Genomic DNA, 19,682 nt, shown 5'->3' on the forward strand with positions numbered 1-19,682 from the left:
AGAAGGAGGAAAGAGGCAGAGGTGGCCAGGAGGATAAAAGGAGGGAATGAAAAGGAGGGAGACAGATCCAGCCAGTAATCAGTTCCCTAAGTGTTGTCCACCGTCTGGAACACACAGAAATTCACAGAGTTGGGTAGAGTAGAGAGGGGTTAGGGAGGAGACACAGGCGACCTGGTGGAGAAAAAGGAGAGTCCAAAGGGAGAGAGAGCAGTCAAGCCAGTAATCTCGCTCCCTAGTGAAAAATGGGTACTGAAGATTGGGTTCTTAAAGGTACAAAATTGGTAACAAACACATAAAAGCAAAAATTAAAAATCTAGAGTAGAGTTTGGAATTTCAAAAATATAATGTTAAGGAAAAGAAGGAAAAGAAAGAGAGGAAAAAACAAACAAACAAAAACAAACAAAGTCACAAAAATTATAAAGAAAATATAGGTACAAAATTGATAACAAATACCAAAAAGCATAAATTAAAAATCTAGAGTTGAGTTTGGAATTTCAGGTATACAATGTTATATAAAAGAAGAAGAGAAAGAAAGAGAGAAAAAAAAAAGTCACAAAAATTATATTAAAAAAATATATATTGGTACCAAATTGATAACAAATGCCAAAAAGGTAAAATTAAAAATCTAGAGTAGAGTTTGGAATTTCAAAAATACAATGTTAAAGAAAAGAGGAAAAAAAAAAAGGTCAAAAAATTATAAAAAAATATATATATATATGAAGTTTGCTTTAAAAAAAGGGTCTCTTTTTTTTTTGCAAAGTAATAGTAGGTTATAAAAGTGAAAATTAAAGGAAAAATAGAGGACATAAAATTTTTTAAAAAATTAAAAAAAAAAGAAAGAAAGAATGATCGTAAAAATATATCTAGGACTTTCTCCGGTTTTGGTGTCGATATTGTGGGTTCAGTTCATTTTTGGCTAGTTCCTTGGTCCGACTTATATTTCTCAAGATCTATAGGCCCCTTCCTATGTAGTCTGTAGTAACCACAGGGTTTTAATCTCCGAGGCGTTTCCCTCTGTTATAACTTCTTCTGTTTGCTGGTCTCTTCAGTGTCTGGTTTCTGCCCTGACACAAAGGGGACGGTGGAGGACACTATTTTTTTTTTTTGTTTTTTAGGCTCACTTGTTCAGTCACGCTGTGGGGAGGGAGGGAAGCTGCAAACAAATAACACTGGCGTGTGCTTGCAGTGCCTCAGCCACACTGGGTCTGCCCCCGCTCACTGTGTGTGTAGCCTCCCTGCCCACACTGCTCAGGCTCTAGGTTGCTCCGCCGGGAACCATCCGTGGCCGGCCCTGGGCTGCTTGCACCTCCCAGGTCCAAGCTGCTCAGGTTCAGGCGCTCGGGTAGTCCTCAGAGGCGCAGACTCGGTTGGGCCTGCGTTTTGTGCCCTTCCCAGGTCCGAGCAGCTCGGTGATGAGGTGTTCGGCGAGTGCGATTGCTGCGACTTATCGCCTCTCCGCTGCTCAGTTATCTAGGTGTACAACCGGCGCATCTTCTCAGGTGGATGTTGACCGTCCAGACCCCCAAGAAGTCTTAGTTAGCAAAGAAGCCTGCTTACAGTTTTATAAATAATGTCTCTCTGGGGCTGCAATTGTCCCCTTCTGGCTCTGGCTGCCTGTCACCGGAGGGGGATGGTCTGCAGCCTGCTATCTCTGTTCAGTCCTTTGTTCTGTGCGCGGGCCTGGCGGTGTCTTAGGTTAGGGCTGGCTTTTTGCGTAGTAGATATCCCGCAGTCTGGTTTGCTAGCCCAAATTATTTTGCTCAGATAGCGCTCGGGGTTCAGGCCAGATCCTTACTCTAAGCGATGCAGCCCGAGCTATGCCTCCCTGCCCAGCCCCCGCTTGCTAATGGTGTGTGCAGGCGTCTGCGCTGCTTCTCCACTGGGGGAGTTACCGTAGGGCTCACAATCTGCAGGTTTTAATTGTTTATTTATTTTTCCTCCCTGTTATGTTGCCCTCTGTGCTTCCAAGGCTCCGCACAGATTTGGCAGTGAGAAGGTTTCCTGGTTTTTGGAAACTTCTCTCTTTTTAAGACTCACTTCCCGGGATGGAACTCCGTCCCTCCCTCTTTTGTCTCTTTTTTTGTCTTTTATATTTTTTCATACCTCCTTTCGAAGACTTGGGTTGCTTTTCTGGGTGCCTGATGTCCTCTGCCGGCATTCAGAAGTTGTTTTGTGGAATTTACTTGGTGTTTAAATGTTCTTTTGATAAATTTGTGGGGAGAAAGTGTTCTCCCCGTCCTACTCCTCTGCCATCTTAGTTCCTCCCCCCAGAATTCGGATTCTTGATCTCTAACTGCAGAAATCTTAAAAATATGACAGAATTAAAACCAAAGGCAAAAATGCATGATGTTATAAAATTTTAAAGAATCGCATGAGTGCTCAACATTTTAAATGATTAAAAAAGTGGAATGATGGGGGAGTTTGTGTGGCTCCAGGGATTTAATGAAAACCTTGAACTTTTAGCTTTAATGCCCATCTTTAATGCCCAATGTCTTCATTTGGCAAGTGAAAATCATACTGGTTGTTAGCTGCTTCTCTTTGTGAATGTAAATACATTTCTCTTTGTGTATTTAGTATTGCTAAATTATTGGCAAATATTTTGTAAACATGAAATGCTAAAGTGTCATGCTAGTTTGCATGACAATAGCCAGGAACCAGGTCTTTATACTCAATTGACATAAGTGATCAACAAGATTAGGCAGAATAGTCTATATTTGGGAGGCTTCATAGAGACTGGCAAATGCCAGGATATATAAATGTCCTCTTTCTCTGATTAACTAAGGTAACTTCACTGTTACACATGGACATTGTTGCAGTGGATAGAACTGAGGATTTGCTGCAACCCAGGAGCAACTCTCTTTGAGTAGCTCAAGCAATGTCCCCTGACCTCCAACCCCTGCCACTGCCCCTCTTATTTATCCTGGTTCTTCCCACATTTTCTCTTTATTTGTATTGTCCCAAAGCTAAGAATTGACTATGTTGCATTCAGTCATAGAAAATCCTATATGGGGAGCCCACCTTCAAATCCAGTTCAATCTAGTGCTCCATCTTCTAGTGTGTCATTGAGACTGGGATAACTGGCCATGGAACCTTGGGGAAGTTTCTTTAACCTCTATGAGGCTCAACTTCATGATCTATAAAATAGGAAGTGTGATATTTGTTGTTCAGGATTATTATAAGGGTTAAATGAGGTAATGTGAGTAATTCAGTTCAGTTCAGTTCAGTCGCTCAGTCGTGTCCGACTCTTTGTAACCCCATGAATTGCAGCATGCCGGGCCTCCCTGTCCATCACCATCTCCCAGAGTTCACTCAAACTCATGTCCATCTAGTCAGTGATGCCATCCAGCCATCTCATCCTCTGTCGTCCCCTTTTCCTCCTGCCCCCAAACCCTCCCAACATTAGAGTCTTTTCCAATGAGTCAACTCTTCGCATAAGGTGGCCAAAGTACTGGAGTTTCAGCTTTAGTATCATTCCTTCCAAAGAAATCCCAGGGTTGATCTCCTTTAGAATGGACTGGTTGGATCTCCTTGCAGTCCAAGGGACTCTCAAGAGTCTTCTCCAACACCACAGTTCAAAAGCATCAATTCTTCAGGGCTTAGCTTTCTTCACAGTCCAACTCTCACATCCATACATCACCACAGGAAAAGCCATAGCCTCGACTAGACGGACTTTTGTTGGCAAAGTAATGTCTCTGCTTTTCAATATGCTATCTAGGATGGTCATAATTTTCTTCCAAGGAGTAAGTGTCTTTTAATTTCATGGCTGCAGTCACCATCTGCTGCTTGGGTCCAGCCCCGGTGGATCCAGGGAAATTCCAAGGAGAGACGGCTTCGGTGATCAGGATACGATAGCTTTAATTAAATATTAATTAGAGATATAAAGAGTAATAGAATGAGGATAGCTCAGTAGGAAAATTCAGTGGAGAAAAGAGGCTGAATAACTTGGTTTACGTGGAAAGCTAGTACAATTCCAAGGCAAGGAATTTATGTCACCTATGTAGGCCGTAGGCATCCTCCCGTTCTCCCGAAGGAGAGGAGACACTAAGGCCTCCCTGGTCAGATCTTAGAAGCCCAAGCATAATTAGTAGGCTCGACGAGCCTCCATGTTCCAGATGATTCAGCTAGAAGGTGAGAGAAAGAACGACATGAGGAGACCAGTCTTTCGAGGAACTGATCCATTTTTTATTTTTCCAGGGTCTGTTTTTATACACTGAGATGTTATACAAAAGTCACACGGGGTCAGCAGTCCTGACTTTTATTAAAGTCAGGTGCTTCATACAAATGTATACAGAGGTCTTAGGGGTGTTACATCATCTTCTGGCCAGGGGGGCCTGCTGACAATTTATGACCCTCTCCTTGTGACAGCAGTCAGTCAACCAGAATACTTATTTCTCCAGGGGTGATTATTTTTGAAACAGATGCCACCTTCTGAAGGTGCCAGATAAAGTTACATTCCTATAGGGTGAGGGTGTAGTGGGTTTTAATTAAGGAAAGAATTTGCTTAGCCTAAGGTCTAACGTGATTAATATCAAAGGTTAATACTTATTTCTTCTATATATTCATTAATGTGTATAAGGGCAGGAGATGTGGAGACTTAGCAGTAAACATTGGCTCAACAAATGAAAAACCCTTCACCAATACAATTTCTTATCAGCCCACTATACTTATGCTAATAGTTTTCTAATTTCTCTAAAAAACCTGTTTTTAGAAGGTTTAAAGCATCTCGTGCCTCTTACGGTTGGGAGGCTGTGAGCAATCACATGTGGCCGGACAAGCCTGTCAGGCAGGCTAGAGAACCTTCAGAGGAGTTTGTAGGTTAAGACACTCCTATCACGCCCAGGAATTATTATTAACTGGAGCTCTAAGTTAACTCCTTCTCCGAAAGAGGTGGTGGGGGACAGCCCCCCTTAAAGTCAGAGGTGTAGGGGAGAGCACAAAGTAGTAAAGTAGGCAGACTCTATTTTGGGGGTAGATGCTCGAGAATTTCCAGGGGGACTCCTGAGGCTCAATCCTGCCTTTGCGTTACGTTGAGCCTCCTTCCTCATGACCTTTGCCACGGGTGGAGGTCCTCACACCAGCTCCCGGCAATCTGCAGTGATTTTGGAGCCCCCCAAAATAAAGCCTGACACTGTTTCCACTGTTTCCCCATCTATATCCCATGAAGTGATGGGACCAGATGCCATGATCTAGTTTTCAGAATGTTGAGCTTTAAGCCAACTTTTTCACTCTCCTCTTTCACTTTCATCAAGAGGCTTTTTAGTTCCTCTTCACTTTCTGCCATAAGGGTGGTGTCATCTGCATATCTGAGATTATTGATATTTCTCCTAGCAATCTTCATTCCAGCTTGTGCTTCTTCCAGCCCAGCGTTTCTCATGATGTACTCTGCATAGAAGTTAAATAAGCAGGGTGACAGCCTTGACGTACTCCTTTTCATATTTGGAACCAGTCTGTTGTTCCATGTCCAGTTCTAACTGTTGCTTCCTGACCTGCATATAGGTTTCTCAAGAGGCAGGTCAGGTGGTCTGGTATTCCCATCTCTTTCAGAATTTTCCACAGTTTATTGTGATCCCCACAGTCAAAGGCTTTGGCATAGTCAATAAAGCAGAAATAGATGTTTTTCTGGAACTCTCTTGCTTTTTCGATGATCCAGAGGATGTTGGCAATTTGGTTTTTGGTTCCTCTGCCTTTTCTAAAACCAGCTTGAACATCTGGAAGTTCATGGTTCACATATTGCTGAAGCCTGGCTTGGAGAATTTTGAGCATTACTTTACTAGACTGTGAGAGGAGTGCAATTGTGCGGTAGTTTGAGCATTCTTTGGCATTGCCTTTCTTTGAGATTGGAATGAAAACTGACCTTTTCCAGTCTTGTGGCCACTGCTGAGTTTTCCAAATGTGCTGGTATATTGAGTGTGGCACTTTCACACCATCATCTTTCAGGATTTGAAATAGGTCAACTGGAATTCCATCACCTCCACTAGCTTTGTTCGTAGTGATGCTTTCTAAGGCCCACTTGACTTCACATTCCAGGATGTGTGGCTCTAGGTGAGTGATCATACCATCATGATTATTTGGGTCATGAAGATCTTTTTTGTGCATTTCTTCTTAATATCTTCTGCTTCTGTTAGGTCCATACCATTTCTGTCCTTTATCGAGCCCATCATTAAATTTAGGTTCACTCTAAGATGCTGTCTGAGACCCCTCTACCTTTCAACAACATCTCCCTTGTTAGAATTCCCATTAACAATTTATGAGTCTTCAGACTGTGTCACACACCTTGATGCTTAAAGAATGGTTTTACTTTGTCTTCTTGTGTTGTGTATATATATATATATATATATATATACCTATATTCCATGTTTTTCAGTTTGCCTTCTGGAAGCAGAAGGTAAATTTTAATTGAACATCCACTGAGGGTCTAAATAAAACTTAAAGTTTTTAGATTTTTAGAGCTAGAAGGGAATGTATGGATGTGTCATGTTGTATTTCCAGGATGGTCACCATAATAACTCTCAACCACCATGTTCTTCTACAGTATGAAGTTACTACTTCCCTCACCCAGAGGTAAGGTCCAATCCTCCTTTGAATTTAAGCAAGCTGGGAACCACTTCACTCAGTAGAATACAGTGGAAGGGACACTATGACTTCCAAGGTTAGGTCACATGATATCGTGCACCTTCTCCCTGGTTGATCAGGATCATCACCTTTTGGAGTTCCCTGTCTCCTATAAGAAATTCAACTTTCCTGAGGCCATTGTTGTAAGTCCAAGCCACATGGAGAGGCAGCCAAACTTGTAAATGAAGATGTCGTCTTGAAAGTGGATCTTCCATTCTCCAGTGTTCTAGCTCCAGCCATTTCGGTCTCCTTGTGGAAGGCCCAGATATTATGGAGTAGAGAAGAGCTGTCCCACTGTGTTCTTTCCAGTTCTTGACCCACAGAACCCATAAGCATGGTAGTATGGTTGCTGTTTTATGTTACTGAATTTAGAGTAGTTTGCTATGCAGCAAAGATGATTGGAACAATGGATAGCAATTTGACTATCATGTTTTGGAAATCTCCTTAGGCCAGAGAGTGTAAATAAATCATTTTATTTAAATAAAGAGTTAGAAGTAGAATCAGTCTTAAGTACTGAGTTTCAGCCTGAACCTCCATGCACTGTTTATTACATCATGTATCCTCCTAGCTCTGAATGTTAGCCTCCCATGTTTCCATAGTCAACACCTGACTTTCGGTCTCTTTTCTCAAGTTGCATACATTTTAAGAAGTACTTTGCTCATGTAGCAAGCCACGAGGAAATGAATTACATTATAAGCCTAGAAGATAGTATTTTTTTTTTTTTTTTTGCAGACTTTAGGTTGGGAGAGGCATTGGGAGCTCTTAGAGAAGGAACAGAGATAAAGAGATGGAAATGGAGGGGAAGTGAGACCATATGCTGATGTTGGAGCCTTGCAGAGGAGAAAGTGGGAAGTGGCACAGCAGGATGAAAATTATGAGGCGCTGGTGGAAAAAGAAGGTTGAAATTGCTGAAACTCTGTTGAAGCAAAGAAATGTGTGCTGACAAGAAGAAGGTTGATTAGCAGCTCTAGCAAATCTCTTCCTGTTTACAGATCAAGGAGAAGTGAGGAAAGTGGCAAATGGAATAAGAAGGAGCAGAGGGAGTCAGCGTGAAGGAGAGGGAAACCTGCAGGAGGGAGGAGGAGAGACTCAGGAAGTTTCTGAGAGCAGCAGGGGGAGCTCCACTGAGGGGAGAGATGGAGAACTCAAGCAGAGAAGCAGGGGAACAGTTGGCCCTAAGTGTCCAAAAAAATACTAGGAAGAATTGGAGACAGTGGGAGACAATGAGGGGCATAAAATAAAAGCACAAACAAAATGTTCAAAGAGAACATTTGGGATAGAAGTTAAAGCAGTAAAGAGTGTCTGGAAGAGATGGGACAAGCAGATATTCAAACATGTTTTCAGTGAAAATAGTGAATCAACCGGAGAAGGCAATGGCAAACCACGCCAGTGCTCTTGCCTGGAAAATCCCATGGATGGAGGAGCCTGGTAGGCTGCAGTCCATGGGGTTGCTAAGAGTTGGACACGACTGAGTGACTTCACTTTCATGCATGGGAGAAGGAAATGGCAACCCACTCCAGTGTTCTTGCCTGGAGAATCCCAGGGACAGGGGAGCCTGGTGGGCTGCCACCTATGGGGTTGCACAGAGTCAGACGCGACTGAAGTGACTTAGCAGCAGCAGCAGCAGCAGCAAATCAACTTTTGTTAAAAGAAAATAGTTTGGATGACAGTTTAAGTGGCATGACATGTTTTGTATTACCTGCTTACAAAGAAGGCCGAACTGTACCTAAGATGTTCCCAGAAATGAAGCTTAAGATGTCATTTGACCTTAGTTTTTAAAGATTTATTTATTATTATTGTTATTTGCTGTGCCAGATCTTCGTTGCTTTACGTAGGCTTTTCTCTAGTTACGAGGAGTGGGGGCTACTCTTCATTGTGGTGTGTGGGGTTCTCATTGCGGTGGCTTCTCTTATTGCAGAGCGCAGGCTCTAGGTGCACAGCCTTCAGTAGCTGCAGCTTGTGGGCTCAGTAGCTGGGATGCATAGGCTTAGCTGCTCTACACACGTGGGATTTTCCCAGACCAAGGATAGAGCCAATGTCGCCTTCACTGTTAGGCAAGTTCTTAACCACTGGACCATACAGAGAAGCTTCTAAGATGCCATTTTATTTTAAAAGAAATTAAGCACATATAAACTTAAAATGGATATCCTGGGATTCAGACTTTCTTGGAATACTAAGCGAAAGAAATAGCATGAAGGCATGAAAGCCTGTAATTAAAACATAGTAACTAAAATCCAGTAAGAAAGTGGTCATTGTTTAACAAATATCTATATTTGATACCAAAGAAGATCAGAAATACAAGGAGGTGTTTTATCTAGCTCATACTCTGGAGTTCTTTCAGTTCTTTTTACTCTAATTTTGACTAAAATCTGAAGATAACCTTAAGACTGAAATTTTGATGAAGATGATGATGATGATGATAATGACATGGATGATGGTTGTAATAGTGATGCTGGTGATGATGGTGGTAAGGATGATGATGCTTCCTGTATGCTAGGCACTGTTCTAAGTGCTTTGCACGTATTAACTAATATAATCTCCCAACATTCATTTGGGGTTACTTAAATGCCTTTGGTTTTGTCCATTTTAAGGATAAAGATATTGAGGCACACTTGTTTTTCTTTCACTTCCCCATATCCATGTCTATTTCTAAGTAATTGGAATGGATTAGAAAGAAAGCCTAAAGCATGATAAACAAGTAATAAAAGCAGTTATTTGCAAGGTGCTTGCCATCCTCAGAATCTTCTCAGCCCCACTCACTGAGGCTCTGCTCAGAAGTCAACCTGAAGTCTCCAGGTCCAACACTGCTAGAGTATTTGCTTATTAATGGAATGATTAATATGCTTAATGGAGTGGTTATTATTTCTGATTATGGGAAAGCACACATTATAAGTCCATCTAAGGATGAGGTTTTATTCTTTAATGACTGTCTGATATAAAGGAAAGAATAGGACCCCTGGCGTTGGACAGGGATTTGAATTTGAATCTTGGCTCCACTCTTATTGTTTGTTTGACCTTTGGACAACTTATTTATTATTGTTTTATTCATAGTAAAATTAAGTGAAATGAGAAATTTAGCATGTTTGAGAATTAGTTGAGTTTCAAAATGTGTTACTTCTGCTTTTTTTAAAATAGAACTGGTGATTGCAGACATTGGATAATAATCAAATCAAATGTTGATATGGCCTTTGTAGGTAAGGCTGAAAACTTCACATTTTCATATCAATGGATTATGTATTTCCATTATGAAATGACTGCTGAAAAGTTGAAAAATAATTGAGATTTAGGCAAATGAGAAAAAAATGCTTGAGAAAGAGAACTGTAACTATCTTTTAATTTCAAAAATCCATCTGTGATAGACAGAATAATGACTCCCTAAATGTGTCCACATCATGATCCCTTAAATTGGTGAATGTGTTACCTTAGATGGGAAAAGGAAATTGGCAGATGGGATTAATATCAAGTCCTTGAGATGGGAAATTATCCTGAACTGCCTGAGTGGGCCCAGTCTAATCACATGGGTCTTAAAAATCAGAGACTCTCCAACTGTGGTCAGAGAAAGAGATGTGGTAGTGGAAGATGATCAGGGAGATGCAACCTTGCTGACTCTGAAGAAAGAGGAGGGAGCTATGAGCCAAGGGATATGGGGAGCCCTTAGAAGATGGAAAAGGAAAGAAAATATCTTCTCTCTGAGAGTCTCCAGAGGAAACAAATCCCTGCTGACACCGTAATTTTAGCACATTAAGATCCATATTGGACTTGATATACAAAATTGTAAGGTAATACATTTGTGTATATATTAGTGGTATAGCTGCCTTTGTTCCCATAATCTCTGTTGGGAATAGTCCTAATTATGGCAATCTCTTAGCCTTTAATGACCAGAGCCTCCTTTTTCATAGAGTCCTTTTTGGTATGTTATGTTAACCTCCCTATGGAGTGTCTTAACACTGACCTTATTTTTCCGTGGCCTGCCTCCTTTGACTCTCAGATGAATCGTTCACAATCATGTTTGCACCGTAGGATTGCTCACTAGATCAGAGTTAATTTGAACAAAAGAAGTCTCTTGGCCCAATCTGGGCCAACAGAGTCTCTTTTCCACGAGTTTGGAATGGAGAGGTTTTTCTCAACCTCTGCATGTGGCTTGAACTCAGATAGTGTAAACTTGGGGGCTGGATGGTGGCTGCAGATATGGTGAAGGTAAAAATCAGATCTGTAGGAAGAGGAGTCTGAGGTTGATGGACAGACTCAATGGACATGAGTTTGAACAGCTCTGGGAAGTGGTGAAGGACAGAGAAGCCTGGCGTACTGCAGTCCATGGGGTGGCAAAGAGTTAGACACAAGTGAGTGACTGAACAATAACAAAGGAAGAAGAATCTGAGGCTGATGGACAGAGCAGAGGAGTGTCTGAAAGACCAACAACACGTTAGCCATGTTCTGGCTGGCTCTTAGTCAACAGTTTTACCCCTATTGGGTTCAGGTGTATCTCTGCCCTGAGATAACATTGCACCATTATACAAATGTCCTCTTTAAAAGAACCTTGCTGGGAGGTTTCCTGTAACTTACAGACAAAAGAGCCCAGACTAAAACAACTACTGAGATGAAAATGAATCAAGAGATTGGGAACTTTTCACTAATTTCAATTTGGGTCTTCATTTGTGCTTTATTCTAAGGAAACCTACAGAAAAATTCAAAGCAATATGATCATTCTATAGACCATGGAGCATTTTGTACTACTACAGTTATGGCTGGAGCTCATAGCAGGGCCTGCCTTGTGGGAGTTGAGGCCTCTGGATATATAGAATGTTTCTTTAGGCTCTGTCCAGAGGCATGTGATTTTCATATTCAAGATTAATGTTGGCAGAGGGATATTTTTAAATCAGGATTTTGCAATTTCAGCTGACTTGTCTGCAGCAAACTTAAACATACAACCATAGTGCCTTGAAGATTGAACTAGGGCTTTTCAACATATTCATGTGAAAGTGAAAGTCCAAGTTGCTCAGTCATGTCTGACTCTTTCAACCCCATGGACTATACAGTCTGTGGAACTCTCCAGACCAAAATACTGAACTGGGTAGCCATTCCCTTCTCCAGGAGATCTTCCCAATCCAGGGATTAAACCCAGGTCTCCCGCATCACAGGTGGATTCTTTACCAGCTGAACCACCAGGGCAGCCCTGGTGCTTTCCTGTAACTATTTAATTCTGAGAGTATGTCTGGTAGAGATTATGCTTTCTTGGAGGAGAACTTGCAGCCAGAAAGGTAGTCTGCTAATTATCATAGAATTTAAAAAGCATCCATAAAAACCATGTTACTCAAGTCTTTTATTATGCAGACAGGGAAATATGTGCAGAAGGGCTAAATTGATTATTTTATGGTCTTGATATGAGTCAGGTAGTCCTAAAGATAAAGTATCCATGCATTTATTCATCTTCTCCCTCCTTTTTTTCTTTCTTCCTTCCTCCTTCCCTCCCTCCTTCCAATTATTATTTTTTGAGTAACTATCACATACATAACAGCTTCTAAAACCTGGAGATGCAGTAGTAAAGAAGTAAACCCTCATAGGGTCCCTCCTCTCATGGAGACCTTACCATCGTGGAGCTTATATTTGAGTTGGGAGAACTCAACTCAAATTTATTTACTGGGATAAAATAAACATGTGAATAAATGTATAAAATAATTTTAGATGATAAAACACTATGAAGAAGAAAAAAGTAGTAGTATAATAGAGAATTACAGTCTGGGGTAACACAAGCTGTGACTTAGAGCAAGGAGGTTACATTCAGCTGATTTAGCTATTCTATCCATCTATCACTTATCTGCCTTATCTATCATTTTTGATTATATAACACAACATCATGATTTCTATCTAATACCAGAAGACAGAGATTAAGTCACTTCTCTAATCACAGAGTTCATGATTTGCAATATAGTTTTATTTCCATTGTTTCTACTGCCACTTCAAGAGAGTATTGGATTGGGAACCTGCTCTCAAGAATTCATATTCAAGTTGGAAAGAGAAAGCACAAATAGTATGGGATACTTCAAAGTACTAATTAGTTTCTTCCCTTCTCCAAAATCCTCACAAAATCCCTTCACTGTATCCCGAAGACTTATCCTATGGCTCCCACATTCTCCCTTGGATACTCCCCCTCCCCACATGCACACAGATATGAGACACAAAACAAACAAATCCTGCAAGAACTAGACCATTTGGGAAGCGGCGGGTCAGTATAAGGGAAAGTTCCAGATGCACATTTTAGTGTTCCTTCCCCTGTTCTGAGAATCTAGACTGTGAAACCTCAACTGTTACTGAAGCAAATACCCTCTGTCACCAGTTCCAGCTGGCTGTGAGGGAACCTACTCACCACTGACTTACCGGTTTCATTTGTTTAGTCACCAAGTGTGTGACTCTTTGCAACCCCAAGGACCACAGTATGCCAGGTCTCCCTGTCCCTGACCATCTCCTAAATTACCAGCAGTCTTCTCCTTTCATCCAGTGTGAAGTCATGGTTTTCTGTATGAAAAGATCTGACCTACTTTATCTGCTACCCCAGGAATATGCAAATTCCACAGATGGTTGTGACACAAAGGGGAAGTTTCAATTCTGACAAAGAAGGTGCTAGATATTCTCTGAAATGGCTTGTGTTGTGTATGGCCATATTGGCTGTCTGTTGCAACAATAATGCCTCATAACAAACCAGCCCACGTATCAGAGGCTTAAAACAGTAAGCATTTATTTAGTCTGAAGGTTGATAAGATAGTCTGGGTTTGGTTGAGTTATTTTGGCCTCAGCTATGCTCATTCCTATGTCTAGTGTTGGGCTTTTTTTTTTTTTTTTTTTTAATTTTATTTTTAAACTTTACAATATTGTATTAGTTTTGCCAAATATTGAAATGAATCCGCCACAGGTATACCTGTGTTCCCCATCCTGAACCCTCCTCCCTTCTCCCTCCCCATACCCTCCCTCTGGATGAACTCATTTGTCAACGACATCTTCGAGTGCATCGCGGGCGAAGCGTCGCGCTTGGCGCATTACAACAATTACAACGCACTGGTCCCAGTGCACCAGCCCCAAGCATCCAGTATTGTGCATCAAACCTGGACTGGTGACTCGTTTCATACATGATATTATACATGTTTCAATGCCATTCTCCCAAATCATCCCACCCTTTCCCTCTCCCACAGAGTCCATAAGACTGATCTATACATCAGTGTCTCTTTTGCTGTCTCGTACACTGGGTTATTGTTACCATCTTTCTAAATTCCATATATATGCGTTAGTATACTGTATTGGTGTTTTTCTTTCTGGCTTACTTCACTCTGTATAATAGTGTTGGGCTTTTGATTGATCTAAGATAACTTCTGCTGGGATGACCTGGGCCACAGCGATTTGCATGTCTATCATCCATTAGGCCAGCCTATGATGGGTCTTGTGTCACTTGTTGAAGAGTGAGAGCAATCCAGACCAATTATGAAAGGGCTTTTTACTTGAGTGTGTTATTGGCCAAACAAGCCTCATGACCAAGCTGAGTCAAAAGGAAGGGAACTGGATCAAGGAGAGGGAAGAAATTGGGAACATTAATGCACTCATTAACACCGTAGATTCTATACAATTGGATGTTAAGGGTTACCAGTTTTCCAAGTCATCTGGGCATAGTTTGATTGGTAGAATAGAGTGGAGAGGAACTGGTGGCAGAGGGCATGGACAGGAACATGTCTAGGGGAATAGGAGCAATGCCCAAATCTGGGATAACTTGGAAAATGAAAGTGGAGTTTGGGAGATCCTGTCCAGGTTGTCTATGCCATGCATGAAGGAGTGCAAAGGACACGAAGGAGGCAAGGTGAACTCTGTAGTCAGTGATCTGGAGGATGGAGTGACCACAACAGGCAGGGAACCCCCTCATGCCTAGTGGATGAAGACGTGGAGATTACTGTGAGAGAAGAAGGGAGACTGGTGACATCAGTAGATCAGGTATGCAGGAGACAGAGCACAGGAAAGCAACATGGTGGGATGGTTGTCTGGTCAGAGCTACAGGCGGCTGGGAGGAATGATCCTTGTGAGCCTGGACGGGGGTGAGGGGCAGGGCAGTGTTGAAGCTCATGGACAATAATTTTGATTCCCCCTGCAAATGGGAGTTTTCCCAGGGCTATAAGGAGGGTGTGTATGTCTTGCTGGGTTACCCTGCAGTGCTCTCAAGACACCTTATCTAAAGTGTTGTGCCTGAGGAGACCTTCAAGTAGGTGGGGGCATTTTCATGTGTTTAGCCCATGACTCTCTGCTTCCCTGCAGGTGCTGGCCCCTGCCACAGGTCTGATCGATTTCATCAGTTTCGCTTTTGTCTCCACTGTCCCCCAGCTCACATTCAGGTGCTCAGATATCTCTTTCTTTTATCCTATCAATTTCAACAAGCAATTGTAAAACCTGACAATCAGCAAGAAGTCAAGCATTCTAAATCTTATTTTTCTGTTTTTCTCATAAAAAGATCTTTTCAAGACAACCAAAGTGGAAAGCATTTTGAATTACTTTCTTTGACTGTTTTTGAATTCCTTGGGATCACCATTGATAACATTCAGAATGATTTCTGGGGCATAGCACTAGGCTTAAAATAGTGTGAAGGCTTCTGGGGCAACCACCTGATATCAGAAGTGATTTGTTACCTGTGTTAGGGAAGAATCAGATGTCATGTTCTACAAGGTTAATGAGTAACAACTGTTTCGTGGCTTGAGCGAGGCCCAGGCTGCCTACCCTAGTTTCTCCCTGCTCTGGAGAGAGCTGCAGTGTTGTAGGTAAAATTAAAGTTATTAAATACACACATTACTTTTTCTGGGTCTTAGATCTGCCCCATCCATCTTTGTCTCCTTTGTCCTTGCGAGGCAACTCCTGGCATTTTTGAAGTCAGCTGAGTCTCTGTAAAAGGCCAAGTTGTTTTTCCGCATTGCCAAGGAGACCAAAAAATAGAACCTGGTTAGCAAAACAAGTTCTTTGTGGGAGTGGGTGTTGCTTGAATGGGGAAAATCTGAAACCATGTAGATTTCCTGCTCCTTCCTGGAGCAGGAAAACCCCCTCTGCTGGGGTTTTGTGAGGGGCAGTCTCCAATCTAACATTAAGCAGCCATTGTGTAATCACCAGTCATGAAGTAGCTGTGGTTTTATGCCTTGTGTTTCACAAAAGTGTAGTCTCTGGGCCTGAAGCAACAAATTCACTTGTAAAAATATCTCTGGGTGTGGTTCCTGGGAATCTACATTTATTTTTTAAGCATGCATCCTGGTAATCTCATACTCCCTGATGGATAAGAATCCGCTATCCTAGGGGGCAAGTGTACATTCACTTGTTATGATTTGTGTACTTCAAAAGAACATATCGCAGTGGCAGCAAATTAAAAATAGGATTCTTGCTTGTGGCTATGTCAAATAATCTACAGCATATTCTCATAGCCACTTATTGTTCCATTGTTGATTGAGATGGTGGGGTGTGGTGAAGATGACTGGGTGTTCACTGACAATTAACATTGTCCTTTCCATGTGACACAGGGTTGCTTACCTGGCCACAGACCCCTTGGCTCACTCGACTCCACAAGTGGCCTGCCTAGTTCTCCCAGTGGAAAGGAGCTAAAATGATGTGGGTCATATCATCTCCTTTGGCTTGGGTGCAGGGGTTCTGAATTACCATGTACCTGGTTCCCTGAATTACCATGTACCTGCTTTGGACTTTCACCTCAGTGAAAAGTGAGTATTTTCATCTCAGGTGTTTTGTTTGCTCACTCTTGGTTCTCATGGACTCACAGCTGTGAAAAACTCACAGTTCTTTTGCTTGTCCGAGGTGCAGTTATTGAGCATAATACCATGTAAAGCTGCTGAGAGAATGGGGTGTAGGGTGTAGGGGACAGAGATCTAATATTCATCAATTATGCATTTTCTGCCAAGTTAGTTTTAATGGAAGTTAGCTAATTTCACTCTCTCAATAATTTTTCTGAGGTATCCCAAATACCTAGCCCAGTGCTCATGAGTGTCTAAAGTTTTGTTAACTGTAAAATTCCATAGAGAGTTTAAAAAACTTGTTCAAAGTCAAAAAGTTACTTGGTAATGGAGATGAGGTTTAAATTTTCATCTCTTTACTCCCAAAGCCTATGATTTTTTCTTGGTGTTAAGGTGTATGGAAAACGGGTCAAGAGACATAAGTAGTTGCTGTACAAACAGTCTCGTGTCCAGTTATTTGGGGAGCAAAGATACAAACATGTGAGTTGGACAAGGGATCCTTTCTCTCATCCTCCCCCTCTCCTTCCCTCCTGCAACATTTATTATCTATTATATGGCACCTGGTATTCCAGGCTCTGCACTACAGCATCCCCCATCTTGTAGGTATCAGTCTAACAGGCAAGACGTAAGCAGATAAACAACTAGACAAATAATCTAATGTACATAAATAATAAACACTAAAAAGATCAATGAAATAGGGCAAGAAGTAAATAGCACTCAAGCTTCTGTATTTGATGAGGTGGTCAGGGAAGGTGACATTTGAATAGATAACATCTGAGCTGAGACCTGAATGAAGAGAGTTTTCAAGGAGGTAGGGTGGGGAAGAGAACAGCATGTGTGAGACCCGAGGTGGGAGCTGGTTTAGTGTTTTGTGAGCTAAGAGAGCCTCTGGATTGGAGTAAGCCAGGGAGGGTGGTAGGTATGAAGCTGGAAAGTTCAGGAGAGGCATGTGGGTGGTCTGTGTAGTCTAGACTTTGTTCTGAGTGAGGTTAGACACCATTAGAGAATTTTTATCAGAGAAGTGATAGGATCTGACTTAACATTTAGAAAGAATTATGGTAGATACTGTGCATAGATTAGATTTTTCAGGAGCAAGGAGCCCAGTTCAGAGTCTATTGCATTCAACTACACATGAGAAAACCCAAGAGGAATGGTATTAAAAACAAACACTTCATTCTTTCACTTTCTGTTCTTTGGATTTTCAAAAATTTCCATTCTTTGTAAATCTCTTTAAATTTCTTAAATTCTTCCTATGTTCAAGGTACTGTGAAAACTGCCTTTTGTGTCTTTATCCCTTTCTTTAAACCTTTTCCTGCCATCCAGATTTTTTTTTTTTGTCAAACCAAATTACAGATCGTTACGCTTATCTCAACAGAGGTAGAAATAAATCAGTAGCTTTGGGTTTTTTGATAACACACACCTAGCTGCAGATCTGAAATGAAATGAGCTAGCCTGAGACTGATGGCAGGCCAGCCTGCAGTCTGAGACAGCGCCCTTTCTCAATGACAACAAGCTAACGACAGGAAGCGCTTGGGACAAAGGCTTGAGTTTCTAATCACCTTCAAACTGGACCCTTCCATTTGGGTAGCACTCGGTATCTTCCCATTGAAGTGGGTGATTGGATCAAGACTATTACACATCACAAGACACTAAGAGCTATTAATATAGGTGGAATAATTGAACAAGCAGACTTATGTTGGAAGATGTAACTACTTTACACATCATTGTAAATTGTTTTCCAGGCTATACTGGCATCCCTTCAGCCATGAAAACATTCAGATGTTAAAAAAGTAAAAGATGTTTCCTGAACGCTTAACCATAAAAGTAAATGAGATTGCTTTAGACTGCTCTGTTAACACTCGAGCCATGCACACATGGAGATTATTACCTTCCCTGTGTTTGTTTAAACGCTGGTTGATGTTGTTGTGCCAGCTCTGTTGTTTGCTAGTATGATGCTTCTGTGCAAATGAGTGAGCAGCTCAATACCCTTCAACATCATTTTTTGGAAACATTCCTCCACTAAAGAACTAGTCCCTATTAAATATATTACAGTGATTTTATGTCTTCTTTCTAATTTGCAATATTCTTGGGTTTTGAAGCTGGATTATGTTCATGTATAATTGCTCTCATATTGCTATGAGGGGTTGAATTGTGGGAATGATAGAGCATCCAAAGGCTGAATCTGGGAAGAGTTTTAAGCAGATCATCTGCCTTTGCCTAATTTTCTATCAATATGTACTTGTCCAAATCCTTGCTTAAAGGTCAAGGTTAAATTTCACCTCCTCTAAGAAGCTGTGCTTGAGTCATTTAGCACTTGTATGTAATCACTCTCCTTTCTCAGGGAAAAGCGACAAGAATGGATATTTTCTTAGCAACTTCTGTGTTGGATCCTCACCTCTCTCATCTGATTTCCACACAAGGCCTCTGTGAAATAGGTACTATTATCAGGTTTGGCATAAGGAAATGAACTGACATATCCACAGTCACATAACTAGGAGGTAGGACAGTCAAGATGCGAATTCAGGTCTGTCTGACTGTAAAACTCATTCTTCTATGCTGTGCGACTTCTCAGGACTTTCCAAGTGCTTCGAGCAAGGTATACATCCCTTAGCACTGTCTTGGGTACTGTTTCTTGGTGTTTGCAGTTGTTTCGTGTGTGGGTTTTCTACTACCAGCAATGGTTGAGTGTCCTTGAAGGCGGTTCCTAGAAACACAAAGAAGACATAGCTTCTACCTCATTACTGTTTCGCAGGGTTTGCAGATATGAAGAGACACATATTTTGTAACCCGTTATAGGGAGTGTGATGGAAGTCTACAGAAAATACTGAAGAGACACAAAGGATGAAACGATGATCTCTTGCATCTACCTGTGGACACTGGGGTAACAGTCTGTGGAAACAGAAAAGATTTTGTAGAGGAATGACCCTTTAGTTCTTTGGATGAGCAGGTATTTGTCAGGAACCAGGAAGACTTGATTCAGGGGAAGGGGAACTGAGAGAGGCTCAAAGGGGAAAACTTCCCAGCAATAAGAAGCCCATGGGCTGGGGACCACAGGTGTCCTGCAGAGCTCAGTCTCGATGGATCATGCATCAAGAGGGCAGGACAATGGGACATCCAAAGAACAGGCTAGAGGGAAAGGAAAACAGGGGACAGGACATGGGTTTCATTAGTTTGAATTTTACTCAGTGTTTCTTGTGCCGTAGAAAGATTTTAAGCAGGGGTGTGGTATAATCCCACATAGAATGTCTTTGGTATACATACGTGGTAGGGCAATTATTTGAAAGGTATTTGAATAGTAGACAGGAGGGCAGAGTA

General features: G+C 41.6%; 1 long non-coding RNA gene across 6 annotated transcripts in view; it reads left to right on the plus strand.

Moving 5' to 3' along the window:
- The window catches only part of LOC112447397 (uncharacterized), a 909,470-nt gene that overhangs the window by 21,686 nt on the left and 868,102 nt on the right, over positions 1-19,682 (plus strand). For 3 of the 6 annotated variants that reach the window (XR_009495228.1, XR_009495231.1, XR_009495230.1), the window contains exon 2: positions 16,143-16,337. The exons of 2 other annotated variants lie outside the window; for them this stretch is intronic. This is a non-coding gene — a long non-coding RNA (uncharacterized lncRNA). Of the gene's footprint in view, positions 1-14,175; positions 14,979-16,142; positions 16,338-19,682 lie in introns of those variants that run through there. One more of the 6 variants, XR_009495229.1, reaches the window with a different exon arrangement.

Source organism: Bos taurus, chromosome 7 (assembly GCF_002263795.3).
Source record: "Bos taurus isolate L1 Dominette 01449 registration number 42190680 breed Hereford chromosome 7, ARS-UCD2.0, whole genome shotgun sequence".
Lineage (NCBI taxonomy): Eukaryota > Metazoa > Chordata > Mammalia > Artiodactyla > Bovidae > Bos > Bos taurus.